General features: G+C 40.2%; 1 long non-coding RNA gene across 1 annotated transcript in view; it reads right to left on the minus strand.

The window, feature by feature from the left end:
- Positions 1 to 8254: 8254 nt before the first annotated feature.
- The window catches only part of LOC117937445, a 13645-nt gene continuing 3069 nt past the window's right edge, over positions 8255 to 18830 (minus strand). Inside the window, exons 2-3 of the long non-coding RNA XR_004655161.1 lie at positions 16955 to 16965; positions 8255 to 8384 (exon numbers count right to left, since the gene is read on the minus strand). This is a non-coding gene — a long non-coding RNA (uncharacterized LOC117937445). The remainder of the gene's footprint in view (positions 8385 to 16954; positions 16966 to 18830) is intronic.

Genomic DNA, 18830 nt, shown 5'->3' on the forward strand with positions numbered 1-18830 from the left:
TTAGCAGTCAAACGAGCAGAGCTGATGGGGGAATTACTGGAATTGTTGGGTGTTTGTAAATTATAGAGTGTGGTATAGACCTACTCTATCTTGTTGATTTGACACTATAAATAAAATTGAATTGAATTGATAGCTGGTGCATGCCAACCCAGGTGAAGTTGCACTTAGCCAAGCTTTTATCGCTTTTCTCTTATCGACTTTTACCAAGTAACTTTAAAGATTTCTTTAGCTAAGCCATCTACCTGTCTGTTAGACCCCATCCATCTATCCATCCATCTTCAGCCGCTTATCCGGTATCGGGTCGCGGGGGCAGCAGCTCCAGTAGGGGACCCCAAACTTTCCTTTCCCGAGCCACATCAACCAGCGCCGACTGGGGGATCCCGAGGCGTTCCCAGTCCAGATTGAAAAAACAATCTCTCCACCTAGTCCTGAGTCTTCCCCGAGGCCTCCTCAGTTAGACCCCATCTCAACTATACTCCTTAAAGAAGCTTTACCCTTAGTGAACACTTCATTGCTAGATATGATACATATGTCTTTATTAGTGAGAGGTTTTGCCACAGTCATTGAAAGAAGCTGTGATAAAATCTCTTCTTAAAAAACTCACTCTTGGGGCGACCTCTAGCTCACCCACCTTTCCTATCTATCTACACCGTGACTCTGAAATAAAGGGGAAAAAAAACCACTCTCAATGACAAATGACCTTTTAACTGGTTTAGACAAAGAACTTGTCTATGTACTTGTCTTAATAGATCTTAGTGCTGCATTTGACACCATTGACCATCGCATCCTGTTACAGAGGCTGGAAAATTTTATTGGCGTTTAAGGGGCCACACTAAGCTGGTTTGAGTGCTAATTATCAGATCGATCTTAGTTTGTTAATGTTAACGATGAATCCTCCATGCAAGCTAATGTTGGCAATGGTGTTCCACAAGCTCGGTGTTTGGATCAATTCTATTCACCTTATTTATGCTTCCTCTAGACAATATTGTTATTGAAACTCTCTATTAATTTTCACTGTTATGAGGATGATAGGACAATTATATGAATCAATCAAATCAGATGTCAGTTAGTTAAACTTCAAATATGCATTAAGGACATACAATCTTGGATGACTTACAATTTCCTGAAAAAAAAGTTATTACACGCGAACTGAAAACCCCATTGTCAACATTCAAAATGGGAAATTCACACACTACACAAGTGAGAATAAAATGTACAAAGTGTACTATATGTTTGTGTACTCACTTAAGTATCAGAATTGAGACACACCTATTAAACACAATTTCCTTAACTGAATATGAAGTTATAGCTTTACTGTTCTGGTGTTAAAGCTAGTGATGGTGAGATGAAGCCTCATGAAGCATTGAAGCTAATTGGTTTGTGTAAAACAGGCAGATACTGTATGTACAGATGATCCATGTGATCTGTGATACACTGTATCAGAGATGGCTTTTGACTGTATTTTTCACCAGTCAAGAAAAAAATAAAAATAATGATAAAGATAATAAACCATTTTGTTTCTTTTGTAGGACAAAAAGAAAGGATTTCCTATTAACAGAGGGTAGGGATGAGAGACAGGCCAGGGGAACAAGCAAGAAGGAGCGTTAAGAAGGAGCCAAGCAAGTGAGCAACCATTTGAGATTGATGATTGAAGATGAGCTCAGCGGACATCTGATACTAAAGCTCCATGATGTTAATCTGGCAAAGCAGAAAACATTATCACTATCATTCAGCTGTGAAAGTGGTACTGTGGTACATAAAAACCTCCACCTTTTCACTGTTGTCTTGATTTAAAGCTGAACTACAGCAGGTGACTTTCTACGCAGGAGGCTTCAAATGGCAGCAAGCTTTAAATCCCGCAACGTGACATCAGCACTTCAAGTTTGCCGCATTCTACGTTATACTTGTTTTCCACTGTGTTTCGAGGGGACATTTTTGCTTTATTCTGCATTATAGTCATGACAGCTATAAGTATTAGTAACTTTGCAGATTCAGATTTTACAGGGCCAGATGTCCGCTAGGGGACACTGGGACAAAAATGAGCTGGAAGCCCTAAGCAGACCCTTCATCCTCTCCTTTCCCCAAGTCAGTAGGGATATGGAGTCTGAAAGGCAAAACCAGGGAAGGAGGGTCAAGGAGGTAAATTATGTTGTTGGTTGCATTGTGGAAAATTTAAAGTGCTGTGCTTGAGTAGCTTGACCCATAGGGTTTTAAAATTAGGACATCTTGGTCTGTGCTGCTTCATTGTTAACCCTTACTTTTGAAAGCTGATGTCTTTATGGAGTTTTCATGGAAATGCAAATAAAATGTACTTCAGTTCAGATTTTGTGTTAGTGGTGCCTATTGCCAAACAACAGTGCAATTAATAAAACTACTTCAAATTATTTGCCACATAGTTAACTTTGTGTGTATCTTGGGATACTGCTTACATGTTTGTGTATTAATGATATTAATCCAAAAATTCACTATTGATCATTTACAGTAATTATACATTTTGAATGCAGAACGTTTACTAATATGAAAGTATTTCTACCTTGTAGTAAATACTTCTTCCATCACTGCAGTGAACTGCACACTATGAGCTTTATGCTTGGCCAGTGAGACTTTACACCGAGTTATTTCAGTGCAAAGTAAATGTATTTTAATTCTGAGTTATCATTTCATGGGGGAGGAGAAGTGTCCACACCAAACAGCAGAATGTAATTTGGGAAAACAGAATACACAGCATCCCAGTTAGTGTTAGTGGGATCCTCCTCTCAATTGCAATGTCACTTTAAGCTGTTTTGTGACGCAAAAAATCCCACTAACCGCTGCTTTCTCTCCATTTTTTTCTTGCCACTCTTTGCTTTTCCTCTCATCTACATCTGCCTCAATCAGCCCGTGCTGATCTTGGCCTCTGTTGCCCGTCGGCGTCACTTGTTACCGTGCGGAGAGCAATGCTGACATCACACTCATTATGCAATTCCATCAACTCGGATCAGGGAGAGCTGTTTTTTGTAGCAACCGCTCAGAAGCAACGGGTCATTCAAGTCTGCACATCTGTCCTGAGATGGTGTGTGTGTGTGTGTGTGTGACTGCAGTGGCGCGTGCATATGCTAGTAAGCACGTCTGTATGTTTACGTCTGGTACAATTACCCAAAGGATTGTGAGAGAGAGAGAGAGAGAGTAATAAAGGGTCCCAGAGAATGAGAGAGAAATACTGCAGTAACCCAAGGGCAGATTGGAGCTCAAATGGATGGCTGGTGTATCTCCTCCTAACACACACACACACAAAGCAAACAGCTCCACTTAGTAGCCAAGGTTAGCTGTGACACATTGAAACACATACTGTATTTCTCATAAGGGAGTTTGACTCTCCCTGTGCTATAATGCCACAGGCTTTTGGATGCTGTGTCACTTTGAAATATTGCACCAGCATGCACTTTTACTAAAAGTGCACCAAAGCTAATTTAAATGCTGAAATATCAGGCTGTTTTGAATGCGCACACACAGAAGAGAAGCTTTTCATGTGATGGAGAAACTGTTGGCAACTTGTGTCTGCCTGCCATGCAGCTCCTGGAGTGCTGATACAGAGAACAGTCTATATCTCCTGCTCTCCCTGCTTTGCACAGACAGAATAGAAAACAGAGGAAGAGGACTGGAGCTGAATCCCAATATTCCTCCTGAGCAAGCTCCTTCCTGTGCTAAGGGACCGGCCCTCATAGCACCAGACAAAACAAAGAATTTCTTTCAATAGCCCAGACTGAAATATCTCAAATATTGGATTGCCATGAAATTTGGTTCAGACGTTAATGTCCCCTTCAGGATTAAGCCTAATGACTTTGATGATCCCCTGCTTTTTCCTTCAGCTCCGTTGTCGGGTTAGTCTCATATTTCCACACCTTCCTACACAGTCTGGGTTGTTTGCATTTCTTCAAACCAATCATAATTGCGGTGGGCGGAGCTAAGATTTGGATGCATCTACGATAACTCTACAAACTTGTTTTGATGGAACATTTGCACCACTCAAATGAAAACGCCATGTACAATATTACTGAACTTAACTTTTTACACAATACAGTAGCGTGAGCTCTTTAAATTAGCTGGAAACATGGTTAAACCTAATCTGCTTCACCAGTGTATCGCTGTGTGTATTTCATCCATAGAAATCCACTCTTGTAGGTCCCAAAACATCCCAGTTAGATAGTAAATGCAGTTGTAGTAAATGTTCTATTTTGCATGACTGTCTAAACATTATTCTAAATTGGACGGCATGAAGGATGATTCCCTACTTTTTACACGGTAAGCGACACTAAGCCTGCATACTCGCTTGAATCTGTGGTGATCACTGCGCTCTTCAATGTGAATAGGAAGGCAGACAAGTGCTTATTGGCTCAGGTGCTCAATGTGTGGTAACCATGGGGCTTCTGTGCGCTATTGTATCCCTGCTGGTACACCGGAATGACATCAGTTGATTGTGGTACCAAATGTCTTTTCACAGGTCTATATATAACAAATAGTGGTAATCCTAGTCCTTGCTAACCACAAGATGTAGTGGTATGGTCTTAAATCTAGCCTAATTTAAGTTAAAATGCTCTGTCTTTCAAAAGCCCTGCAGTTTACGTCCTGATCATGTCCTAGACAATTGTTACTCTGTCCAGTGTCTTCACCTGCCTTAGCAAGACATCCCTGCATTGCTTACACTTTAAGTTTCCCAGAATGCTGCTACAGGTTCTCTAAACGCCGTCATTTGACAATGTTCTTGATTTTATTCACACTGGCCTCCGATTAAATTTAGAATCCAATTGCAGAGTTGTGCGTTCACTTGCAGAGCTCTGCAGAATCCCGTACCTGCCTACATTGGCAATCTACTGAGGTCTGACATCCCTAGTAGGTCTCTGAGGTCCTCTGATCAGGGATTACTGCTTTTCCACACCTTGGAGAAAGACAGCAGATTCGGTCCACAAACAAAAGACAACACACACACACACACACACACACTCACACACACCTTAGGGCAAAATGACTTGTAAAAAGACTGCTTTGTTTTGCAGCCTCTGTTAATGTAAGCTATAATTATTTATCACACAGTAAAATCAATACTCTCAGTTCCTTTTAGGGGAAGTGGGTGGGGGGTTTTCTCGTTTAAGGTTAAAAACTGAAATGAGCTGTGGGACTCAACGCAGCACAGCCTCAAAATAAGATTCATGCAATGGCTGTGTCATAGCTGATTGGCTCTAATTGTCTCCCAGCTAAGCAAGAATCCCATTCTGCTAAATGACCCTGCGATCAAATTCTAATTAATTTATTGGCTGGCAAGCACACAGAATATCTTCACTGTTCAGCAGAGATAGTTTCTGGCATAAATCTGTTTTAGGGGTATAAACAAAAACATTACAGGAAGAAATGAGTGTCAGGGCTAATGCCGGGGAATTATTTCAACATACACTGGGGACATACAAGTCCATTTACTCAATCATGTCACTTATTTACAAATCTGAGTAACTTGTACTCAAGTATTTTACCTTTAATCGACTCTAAAATTCTACTCCACCACAGAAAATTATACTTTAGTCCACTACATTTATCAGACACCTTTAGCAACCAGTTACTTTTCAAATTATGATTTTTGATCACTTTCCTGTCCAGTGAAAACAAAAAAGACTTGTTCGTTTGTGGTTTGAGGAATTTCTCCCACTTTTTCAGCTAAATAATTTAGAAACCCTCTTGGATCAGGCGGTGAGTAGAGTAACCATGTTGAAGAACATTCTTGGTAAACAATGAAAAAAAATCCCTCTCTCTCTGAGAAATTGACATTACTTCTGGTCTTAACAGTTAAATTTAGCCAAGGAAAGGCAACTGTGAGCCAGGTAAAGGGCACCGTGAGGTCATGGTCATTTCAGCGGCCGTTGCAGTTAAGTTTAGCCAACAAAAGGTGACTGATTGACATTGACATAATATAGGAACATTATATTGCCAGTAGTTATTTATTTATTTTTCAAATTCACATAGGGGATTTTTAGATCCAGTTTTCCAGTGCAGTAGTTATTGCACTAAAACAAAATGTTAGGGCTATGTGCATTTTTAGCTATGTTATCTGAAAAAAACAACAACTTTGATTTAGATGCTCTGACAAGGCGTTGGTATGATACCTGGTGATCTCTCAGTATCTCATAGGCACTTGCAGTTTATCTTTTTTTCTATTTCCTCTCTGCTTTTCTACACTTTGGTCTAAGGGCAGAAGTCTCACTGTTAAGCCTGACTTTGGGTCGCTTCAGTTTAAAAGAGGTCAACAATATCAAGAACATCTGTGATAGTGGTATTAAACTGGGTAACTGTAGACAGAGAGGTGAGGGTTATCTCTGTAGGGCTTCAGCATCAGAAAATTAATTAGCAGTGGACTGGATCCGTGCTAGGATATAGCAATCTGGCGAGCAAGGTTTAGATTGTGGTTAAACCCCCACCCCTGCTACTAGATCTGGAAGAACTAAAAAAATCCCCATCACCAGGGGAGAAATCAGTGAAAGGGCTTAGATCACAAATATGCAGCCAAGTTGCACATTCAAAACTGCAAATTTGACAGGGATTGTTTCCAGAGCGCGCGCTGATCCTAGTCTATCATTTGACCAGTCAAGACAATGGAGATTACCATAGATTACACCTGGGGGAGTGATGTCACTCACAACATGTGATTGGTTTAAAAAAGTGCAAACAACCCAGAGAATTTTTTGTCCTTTGATAGAATTATGTTTTAAGGAGCCAGACCACACATTCTGTCTATTATCATACTAATAACATATGAGAAAGACAGCTAAAATACACTGTTACGCCAAATACACACCAAGCTGCAGCCTGCCAAGGGTGGACAACCATTTTAATATGAAGTGCCATTTTAAAATGTTCATGTTAATCAGTGTGTAATATCAACATTAAGCCTGCCATCATCAACTGAGCCCGTTCAGGCATTGTTATTTTTTTCCCTTTGCGTCACATTCTGTGAAAAAGGCAATGAGTACTAGCTAATTAGAGACAGAGTAGGGCAGGTCCTCGTGGAAGGCGGATTGGGAAAAAGTAAATCAAACTACCGGCTGTTCTGCCAATGGATGTGGAAGAGGCCATTATATATTTGACATTGATATATGTACAGAATATATATGATATTTGCTCATGTGCAGCACAAAATTATTTCTCAAGCACATGAATAGATTTATCATGCCCATGAAATCCCAATTACATGGCAGTCTCAGGCCTGTGCATTATTTGTTTGTTAGGTGGTGTGTCATGTATGTCTCAGTGCTGTCTGCCAGTGTGAGAGAGCACTCCGGATTCATGACCTTTACAGTTGCTGCATGTGGAGATAAAGCCAACAAAAGGGTAGAATGAAGAGGCGGGCGGAGGTCAGGATGTCGGATGTCGGATGTTGAATATAAGGGTACGGTGGCTGGGGCGTGGGGTGAACAGTCCTCCACATTTTTGTCCATACATAACACAGAACTGAAGAAATCGACTACTTCCTGTTAGAGAGAAAAGCTAAATTGCTGTGCTGGGAAATTCACTTTTATTTGAACATGTCCACATCTGAGATTAGAGGGGTTTCCTTAGATAAAAAGCTTGATTAAAATGGGTCTGAATTTGTGTTTTTATGGGACATTTGAGCATTAAGATACTCCCTGCAAAACTGTTGAAGGGTGCTAAATTTGCTGATACAACCGACAACTCCTATAGAAGACTCTCTGGGAGCCAAGGTAAGAGAAGACATTACAGGTGAATAGGGACAATATTTGTACTAATAGAGATCCTCACAACACTTTTTTAGTTATTTACTTACATTAAGATAATATTTTTTGTATTACATTTTTTCTGCAATGTTATGTTTGAATAAGCATATGAGGCATTATCTTATAAGTGTTAAATACGTACATTTTCACAACAGAAATTTGAACATTGAATATAGCCAGGATTAAAATTAATAAAATGATTGATATTTTTTTCAAAAATTGGCAATAAGCCCCTCTGTTTTTGAAACATTGAGGTCAAGGAAGTTTTCATCATCAAGATAACAAAAGGTCAACGTTGAGTTAACTGTAAATAACCGAGTCTAAGGTTTTTACAAAGGGAATTTGGGATATCTTTTTAATAATCACTACATAAATCAGAAAATACTGTCAACAGCCATAACTAAATTTAACTTTCTTCAACGTCTTTAGGTATTGTGTTACATACTGTAAATCAGACAACTATTGATAGAGTGAAATCCTTCAGAATATTGTAGAAATATTACCATTGTTTAGATGTCTCATTCTCAGTATTAAAGGTTCCTATCATATAATGTTGCTCATTGCTATGAGTTGAGGGTAGTCATGAGACATTGGTCACAAGTTCCAGGGAGGACACACTTGTATTCCCTGAAATATATATATATATATATATATGTATACTGTATACATATATTGAGAAGTAGAACAACCGGGAATAGCTGTTAGGATGGTGGGTATGTCCGTTTGAGAAGTAAAGGTTACAGAAGAGGAAGTTGCGACCCACAGAGACTCACACCTGGCTGTCAGTGCACACACACACACACACACACACACACACACACACACACACACACACACACACACATAATCTGCCTGGAGACAAAGGAGACACTACCCTGTTAGAAGAGGACAAAGAGACAGGTCTGTGGTTTAGGTAACTTAGTGTCACATATGTGTTGTAAACTTAACTGCCGGACTCATTAAACTTTCATTGACTTGAATCTATCGTCTCAGCTTTGATCACTATACTGTAACGTGCTAGCAAGCTAACATTAGCTAAAAGTGGCACAGCTTATAACCACTGGAAAATAAGTTATACCTTAACGTTACATGTTTTGTTGCCGTACTGTTGTTTGTGTTAAATCATCGTCCACACTGTAGAGATTTAAGTGGTAGATGTGTGATTTTAACAACTTGTTCATTATCAGCTGCAAGCGTTAGCTCGACAACTTGTCGATGTGCTGATGATTGTCAGCCAGTAATGTTAACAGTAATGTTGTATCAGCTGTTTCTGCCTTGATAGATGTATAGTCCATCTCTTTAGGGACAAACGAGGACTAGAGGTCCTTCATCTATGGCCATCAGACTGTAGAAGGATCCCGCGGCGAGTCTGAAGTCCACCCTCATGTTACTTTACCCATCAAACAAAAGTGCAGCGTCAGCACTAGGACTGTATCGGTCAGCTGCCAGTGGGGTTTGGAGCCTGTAGGACTGTAAGGACACGGCCGTCTTTTAAATAAAATACTATTAAATATATTTAATGTTGTCTTTTGCATTGAACTTTGCATGATAATGATAGTGCATAGAAGAATGGAAGGATGTAAAAATAAATAAAAAGAGTGCCATTTAATGGCCGATTGACTCCGAAATTGGCACATATGCTCAACGGCCCATGAGGAACAAATGTGTCAAGATTGGGGACAATCAGAATAAATGTTGCCACTTCCTGTTTCAACAGCCCCCTACAGGAAGTTGGTCCTCTATTGCTTGCAATTCTTTTGTCAACGATCGTCCACTGATACTACCTGCAAAGTTTCATGGAGATCACGGCCTAGGAGGAGCTTGGCAGAATGGAAACACATGGAAATTGCATAGAATATAAAATGGCAGATGTCCGATTGGGCTAAGCTAAAAAAAAAAATATGAGAGCCATGTGTGTACTAAAGCTGGTGGAGATAGGAGCAACTATGTCCAAATTAACGTCTTCCATGCATTTGTTCAAAGCAGTAAGACCAAAAACCGTTAGCCTGGCCTTAACCAAAGGTAAAATAATGAAAAGGTCTGTGTACAATAAAATACTTAAAGTAAGCTTTAAGTTAATATAACTTAAAGCAGGTTAGTTCACAATTATTATCTCACAGATTCAAACTAAATCCCCATTGGGGATTAATATAAAGTATCAATTAAATTAAAGGAGACTAATTCACTGGAAGGTTTGCAGGCAAAAGTCAAGATGGTTCAGTATCAGACTGAATTTGAGCTGCAAAAACGGTACAGTGGCTTGGAAAATAACAATATAGGGCACTGAATTTGATAAATTTACTGTTTATCAGACAACAAATGAGACAATAACTAGCTTTGCTACGAAGAGTGGACGACAGCTTTTGATTATACATACTGTATGTATAGTTCATTAAATAAAATACTACTTTATATTTCCATTTCAGGGGACTTTAATTTTCCAATGTATACCTCCATATCTTTGCTCATCCTGCATCTAGCCATACATCATTTTTTTCTGCAGTTAAATTGTACATATTTGTTTTTTTATGATATATTTTCTTCATCTCTATCCTTTTTACATTCATTGTGTATTTCCTTTTAATTTGTTTATTTATGCACCATCCACCAGGTCAAAGTCCTTGTAAGTGTTACTTACTTGCCACACACCCGTTTCTGATTCTGAATTAAACTGTCAATCGGCAAAATACTGAACCTCTCTGCTCAATAATTGTAAGTCACTGTGAATAAGAGCAACTAAAGGTTTATTTATTTATTTATATAGACTTAAATGGCATTCAGCTAGCTAGCTAGAATTATAGCCTAGCGGGCAAATATTAAGCAACCAATGCTTTTGGCTGCTACGGTCAGTCACACTATCCTGTGTGGCTGCAAATGTCCCTCACGAGACACATGGGTGCGTGCTGATGGACAGCAGCCTACATCTACTGTGGGTTATGTTGTTGTTGTTATGTTGTAGCTTTTTTGATATAATGAATGATAATGAAATTGTAGTGAACATTTAGGACCATGGTTGAGGAGCAACATCTTGGGCCTTCTGGTGACTGCATATGCAAGAAATAGGCAAAAATACATCCCTGTGCATTGCTCACATGTCTGTGTATTTCACTTACAGTCACATGCTTCTAGTCTGTCATTGGAAACACATGCATGCACGCATACTCACTCACACACACGCACGCACGCACACACAGAGGAAACACAGACAACTGTATTTGTGTGCTATTCTCTGGGCTTTCTAGCACCTGCTGTGTTTCATATTCAATGAGTATTCTAATCAGCTTTTTGGTCTCCTGACTGGGGAAAACAACCACAAGAATAGAACATCTATTTACAACCTCAGCTCCACCGTCCAATTATTCACCAGGCAGCCAACAGGCCTACTAAAATGAAAATGAGCAACAGCTGCCACAGCAAATACAGAGCGAGAGGGAGAGGAAGATGGAAGAGGAACTGAGTTAATGTGAGACTGAAGAGGAAGAGCAAAGGAGGAGGAGCAATGGGATACACAGCTGACATATTGGTGAACTTTACCCTCAGATGATTTCATCAACAAGGGGTACATATAGTCCATTTATTTACTGGCGGAGATACATGGTGTTAGGTCCTCTACCTCCAGGAAACTCAGACACACTCTCTTTACATGCATCGCACTGCATTAAACACACACACACACACACGCCAGCACTGTCACTGGACTCAGACGACGCAAAAGCACGACTCAAAATAGATGTAAAAGGTAATTTAGTGAGTTTTTTGTACAAAGGTACAAAAAATGCAAGCAAAAACGTGGTTAAAGGCATGCAAGCATACAAAAACACAAGTGAGAGACACTAGGAGAGTGAGACACGAGGTACTACAATAATCTGGCAACTGACATGGGACACACGGTAAGTATATATGCACTGAAGCAGGTAGAGACAATTACACACAGGTGGCACATATTAGGAAAGAGAGGGTAATTACCTGTAACAGAAAATGATGGTGAGTATTTCAAAACAAAAGAGGGCGCACACACACACACACACACACACACACACACAGCCCCTGAGGCTGGCGTTGACCTAGCCCTCAGGGTCCAAACTAATTTACTCACAATCTAACACAGTAACTGACTGCCATGTCTTTCAACCCAACTCTCTAAATACTCACCTTGCTACAGGGCTCAACTGAGATAGAATGAGATACTGTTTGTTTCTTTGGATGTGTGTGAGTGTGTGTGTGTGCATGCACCTTCAAGCACGGTTACAAAAATGCACACATGGATAGGCCTATGCTCTTGGTTACAATCTGTCGGTTTGCCTGTTGGCCCAGAACTCTTAGAATGTCGTGACTAAGGGGGCACTCACAGGGTTAACCGAACACTGCAGTGCTTTGCTGGATCCACAAGAGGAGGGTCTGGTTAGTCCACACAGCCCCCTGGGATGAAATGTGCTTTGGTTTATTGGCATTTTGTTAAAACCAATAACAATGCTTCTGCAAAATAGCCTCGGGAAGGAACTTGTTTTGGTGGAACATGCGTACATTCAAAAGTGTTTTTGTGGTGCAAAAGAAAACTCTGATTAGACAGATAGTGTCGCTAGTTGTCTGGATTTCCCTTGTAGGGATCTGAGGAGAAATATATCTGTATGGTTTAACTATTTAGATCAAAGTTATGGCAGAATTCAAAAGTTATCAATTTACGTTTGTATTTCTCCCAATAAATGCATTACTATATTTAAATGTCTATTATTTTTGTTTACAGTCTTGTTAACAGTCTAACACTTTAGCTTTCCAGATAGCAAGAGCAGTCTTCCCATTTGCAATTTAGGAGTCTCAAGATACTTATGAAGGCTGTATGTCACATGACCTTGCGGAACAAAGGATGAACATCAAGACTAATACGTCCGAGGGTCCCCACCACATCAGTATCATGGTAGATGGTCAAAAATTGGGACTGCTCTGGTTTCTAAGGTCTTGCTCCATGCTTGTTGGGTCGGCAACTGCAGGAAAAACCTGCCTATCCCAAGGATCTCGAGCACACCAGTTTTCCAGAAACTTGCTCACCATAAAAGCAGCTCAAGTGCAATGCTCACCATAAAAGCAGCATCAGGAATAAGCTAACATAAGAAAAAGTCATTGCTGATATAGCAACATTTTTCAGGTAAGAAAAGCACAGATTAAATTAAATGAACATGAATGACAAATAGATTGCAAGTATTCATTGTATCCCTGTTGTACACACTATTCCTGTCTTTGTTAAAATGAAGTATCTCTCCGCATGTAACATTTGAAAGATGTTGGATAAACAAGTTCAGACAAAGTTGCTCAAACAAATGTGTGTTTGCTGTACATTCTATGCATGGCAATCTGTTGAGCCAATTTAAGTAAACTCTGTTTGGAAGGCATGCTACTGAGTGGATTAGAGATTTTAAAAATATGGCAACAAACTGACATCCAATAACAATGAATAGATTGCAAAATACCGCAATGCTAAATAACACTTAAATTTAAGCAGTTCATTAAGGTACTGATAATTAAGAATTGCATTACAAATGTGTTGAATCAAGCGTTTATGGGACACAGATGGAAAGAGAGAAAAGAGAGGAGCTCAGTGTGACAAAGGAAGTCCCCCAGCAGTCTAAAACCATAACAGCCTATCTAAGACCTGGTCCAAGGCAGACCTGAGCCAGCTCTATAAGGAGAAAAGGTAAGAATAAGCAATGACAGTAAAGAAGAGAGAAAAAAAAAGAGCAGTAAGTGGTGACAGATATGACCTGTGGGGGTCTAACTGCCACGTCTCAGTTGGTTTACTGCTGCTGCCCATGGCTTGTCGCCCCAGCTGAAGGAACTTCCTCCCCAGGACCCTGCATCCTTATCCATGGCTGCTGAGTGAGAACACATTTGCATAATCCTTGTGAATGCAACCCTGTAAAGATCCCTCGTAATAATCACAGCCGTGTAGGTGTCAGTTTCTATACCAATTCTTTTCCAAAAGCCTAACATTATGGGAAATTTGCACATCTATGGAGTCTATAGGCTATATCGTGTAATTTGTATTGTAATTCACTTATGTTAAATGAAAGACAAGCATAAGCAATTGTTAGAACAAGCTGAGCAGCAACTTTGTTTTCTTCTCTAAGCCTGTAGATAAAACAACAGCTGGGTGTTTTTTTTGTCGAGGGATGGTAAGGTGTGAGTGGAAACACTGACCCAATCAACCTGAGCCAGCGAGCACAGTGTCTGTTGACCTCCTCGTCTCTGGTTTCCTCCTGTTCACATGAAACCAGCTGTCAGTCACTGCACAACAAGAACACACACATGCGTGGGCCCCATATGTCCTGCTGCTGAGGAGGCTGCTCTCAGTCATTCCGCTTGGGACTGTAACCTCTACCTCTGTCACATCCTTCTTCCAAAACAAGAGATCAGCTTACGCTTTGTTTTCTGGCCTATATTATTCTTTAGCACAGCCTTACACCACCTCCACAGGCTGGATAAGAAGGGAGAACAATCTAAATGCGAGCCCATGGAAGTTGTAAAAAAAAAAAAAAAAAAAAAGAACTGTGCAATATTTACAACTCAGGCTTTAGACTGGCTATGTTAGCAGATAGACAGCCTGTGCTTTAGTCCAAGGACACTTTTATAAGATATATGACTGCTGATGGACACATTGCTATCACTGCAAACTGTGGACCTCCAACCTTGTGCCGTCTCCCTGACAACAAGCCCAGCATGCAATTCACTGTTTATGCATCTAGTTGCTCTTATTTCAAATGACTTACAATTAGTGAGCAGAGAGGTTCAGTATTTTGCTTATTGACAGTTTAAATCAGAATCAGAAATGGGTGTGTTGCCAAGTAAGTAACACTTACAAGGAATACAAGGAACAACAAATTAAAAGGAAATACACAATGAATGTAAAAAGGATAGAGATGAAGAACATATTTGATGAATAAACAAATATGTACAATATAACTGCTTAACAATAAGAAAAAATGATGTATGGCTAGATACAGGATATGTAGGTGTAGTGAAAGGTTCAGTACACAGATATATACGATACATTTTCGACCTGCAACATTCAAGTTTCTGCATTTCCCTTCATCTTCAAAAGCCATTTAGCTGACTTGTGAAGTTTGAAAGCACCCTAAAATCGTGTATGTCATAATCAGTCATTACAAACCCATGCAATGCAGTCAAAGTCCACAGAACATCTTGCCATATATGTAATGACTGATACACTATACAGTACATGGCACTGTGAAACAAAGCAATGAGGTGATTTTAACAACCTTAACGTACTTAATGCGAAAATAAGGAGAAACTTTAAGGGGTTAAATTGATCAGAATTATTGAAAAGAGGCCGCCGGGGAGGATGCTTACACAGTTTCTACTGCTCTCTGCATTTTATATGGTGTGCAGTTTTGAGATCTTAGCAGAGTTATGATTTAGTCATTTACTGACGATGAATAATCAAGCTGGTTCCTAATCAGCTCTGTGGCATAGCTATTCCCATCAGTACTACATCTGGGTTTGGGGTACAGTGTTGGGTTTCCTCCAGCCAAAGTTTTGGCGGTCCAATCACTGAATAGAGGGAGCTGCTGAGAACGATGACGTTGAGGCCGTACGCTAGAGTCGCAGTTCCGTCATGGCGGAACTAGATTGCAGATATTGCTTTACGACACAAAAAAGGCAAGGAAGCTTTTCTAGTACAGCTAACAAAGCAAAGCAAAAGCCTAGTCTAAGACAAGCCCAATGGCAAAAATCACAAGTATGTTCACAGTCTTCTAAGGGACATTATAAGACTGGAATGTGGATGATTGAACCCAACCGCAAAACAATCAGTTCAAATATGGTTGTAAATCAAATGTGAAACCTCCTTCAGAATTGTTTGCATTTTATTTTTGTGGTTGGTTTAGTACCATCCAAATTCCAATCTTACACGTGTACCTTGAAGACAAAGAGAAACAAAGTCAGCCAGAGCTATGATAGGGAGGAGGAGGAGGAGGAGGAGGAGGAGGAGGAGGAAGTAAGTGATGACAATTTAGGAAATACGCTGTTTTACTTTGAGAGTGACATGAACAGTTTGCTGGTGACAATTAATGACCAAATGTTAGCAGAGCGCACAAGCCTCCTGATAGTAGGTCAGCAGTAAGTACTGTAGTGATGTGTGTGAGTAGTGTGCTCCAGGCTGAACTCAGCAGAAGGATTGAATTAGGACCAGGGAGAGGCTGAGTGGGGCTAATTGGGAGCGACAGGGCCTGGTCAGTGTATTAGGGTCCAGCTGACTGCAGTAGCTCAGGTCAGCCACACAGTAGACTTCACTTCAGCAGGGTTTACTGGTGTTCTTGTTAGGTTACCTACCCGCACATTTTTGCCCTTCAGCTACTTCTGCATACTTTCACATGAACAAACCAGTTCAACTTTTAAAAAAAACTCCACCAGCAAGCAAATCCTCTTCTCCTTGATGCAGCGGCCGCAGGTTCGACTCCTACCTGTGGCATTTGTGCTACACGTCATTCCCCCTCCTTCACATCTTCAGCTGTCCTATACAAATAAATGCTCAAAAATGAATCCTAAAAAAGATTTGTATGTTACCAGGCACTTAAAAAAATGACAAAAGATAAAGGGATTATGTATGAAGTATTCATCAACCCCAATGACCAAGGATTGTACATCAAAAATATTACTCAAGTATTAACCCCACCTATGAAGTATTTATTAACAGTAAATGAAAAATTAAAGCTAGGGTTGGTAACATGTTCCAATATGCACTTTTTAATATGTTTTTAAAATGGTCTTTACATCCTAACAGCGTTGACGTATGGGCTCTGAAAAAGACGTAAAAAAAATACATCATCTGTAGCTGCAGTAATCTTGTAAAAACATGTCACTGCAAGTCCTGTTCAAAAACTTTCTGTTACCAACCACTAAAAACAGAACAAAAGACAAATGTCCTAATGTACGGCATTAAGGATGACCTGCATGACATTGAGTTGAAATACAAAGAGGAAGGCTATTAATCGATGCTCAAAATGCTTTTTGGCTGCAGGCAATTATGAAGCAGAGTCTGGTATTCTTTGTCTTAAAACAGGGCAATTTATCCAGTAAATGAGTCATATGTCCATTTAGGTCGGGCTGCTGAACTGGCCTAACAGGACCCATGCAGACCCAGCTCTCTCCATTAAACGTCATCTGTTAATTGAGCTAAAAACAACCAGAACAACGACTTCCTTTTCCTACATTTGATCATGCTCACCACCTGTAACCCCTCTGCTCCACTGGCTACATGTTGGGGGAGAATGTCAATGTGCTGTTGTTCAGTGTGAGAAAGCGGAAGTGGAGCTGAATGTGATCATTAATTGCGAGCCACAATGGCGTCCATATGGAGAGGGCATGGCCGTGCATAAAGAACTTCGGTGCACAAAGCCTGTCAGGGGGGAAAGCACTCTCCAATGCATTGTGCAACATGACAGATTAAGCAACAAAATAGCATTGTGTGGAAAAAGAAGGAGAGGAAGAGGGGCAAGTAGGGTGGACTTTGACCTGGAGAAGTGATCCAGTTTAGAGTGTAAATCAACTAGGTTGAATGGCTGCCAGGTAGGAGGGCAGCTTCTCACACTCAAGTACATGAGGACAGAGACAGGCACAAGCAGGAGGAGCTTAAAAGCCTCCAGCGAGAAGACAAAGCAAGGCAGTCCTCTTTCAGGACTGAAACACCGACCCCAACGCTTTTTTGTGATCTGGAGGAGCTCTCTCCCCGGTAAGAAGCAGCCCTCCGACGATCAGGGTTCGGAGTCAGCATGGAAACAAATCATTCCTTGACTAACGGGTAGAGGTTCAATTAGATGCACTGCCTCGAACTGACTCGAATTCAATTATGTAAAGAACGAGTTACGGTTGAAGGATGGAAATAAACAAGGTGGTCTGATGTTTTATTCATCCCACACCCCAAAACACCTCCTGCATCAAACAACAGCAGCAGACAGCTTTAGCTTCAGAGTCTGGAACCTTTTTTTCCCCTGCAGTTTGCCTTTAAGGACTCTAATTAGAGGGGGAGCAATTTTCATATTTGCAAAGATTGGTGGGATTTTAATTATTTTACGGCAAGAAGCTGATAGACCTGCACAGGGACTGCAATGTTCTGATAAGTGAGCATGCTCTTTAGAAAGATTAATATAATAATAATAATTCAAACGGTGACAGCTTTGAGGAAAGGGATTCTGTCTGAAGTATTCATCAACCCTAATGACCAAGGTGCATGACATCAAAATTATTACTCATGTCATTTACGTAGCGCAACACTGTATTTAAACCCCACCTATTAGGCATTTATAACCAGTAAACAAACAATTAAACATATATCCATTTGTTACTGTAGCGCCGTCTACCTGACGCAAATCAGTTTTTGACTTCTGCGGGAAAAATCAAACCTGGGCAGAGGACAAACAAAAATGTAGGTAATTTTAAGATCATTGTATGAAAAATGACAGAGCTGAAGAAACATTAAAAAGTAACAGATTGTCACTTTAAGTAGAAGTACGAATACCACACTGTAAAAAAGAATCTGTTCCAAGTTCTGAATTGAAAATGGTACTTAGAGTTAATATATGGAACTTTGAAATGTTTTTGAATCTGTAATTTTCCATCTGATGATCACAAATGACCTGTGACACCAGGGGCAGTTATTTCATGGATCCAGGATGCTTTGCATCCTGATAAAGTTCCCGTGGCCTTTGGAATTTAAATACCCCCCCCCCCACACATCATCACATACCCTTCACCATACATAGAGACTGGCATGGGGAACGTTCCATAAGATCATCTCAATGCAAATGAAACCAGCTATTAGGCTAACAAAACAAAACAAAAAACATGCCAATCACTAGGTATGATGTGGGGGGGTGGGTTATTTTAATTCCAAAGGCCAAGGGAACTTTATCTGGATGCGTAGTATCCTGGATCCATGAAATAACTCGCCTTTAAAAATAAAAATGTGCCTGCCTCTATGGGGATTTAACATACAGTGGGTACGGAAAGTATTCAGACCCCTTTAAATTTTTCACTCTTTGTTTCATTGCAGCCATTTTCCAA

Source organism: Etheostoma cragini, chromosome 21, assembly GCF_013103735.1.
Source record: "Etheostoma cragini isolate CJK2018 chromosome 21, CSU_Ecrag_1.0, whole genome shotgun sequence".
Classification (NCBI taxonomy): Eukaryota; Metazoa; Chordata; class Actinopteri; order Perciformes; family Percidae; genus Etheostoma; species Etheostoma cragini.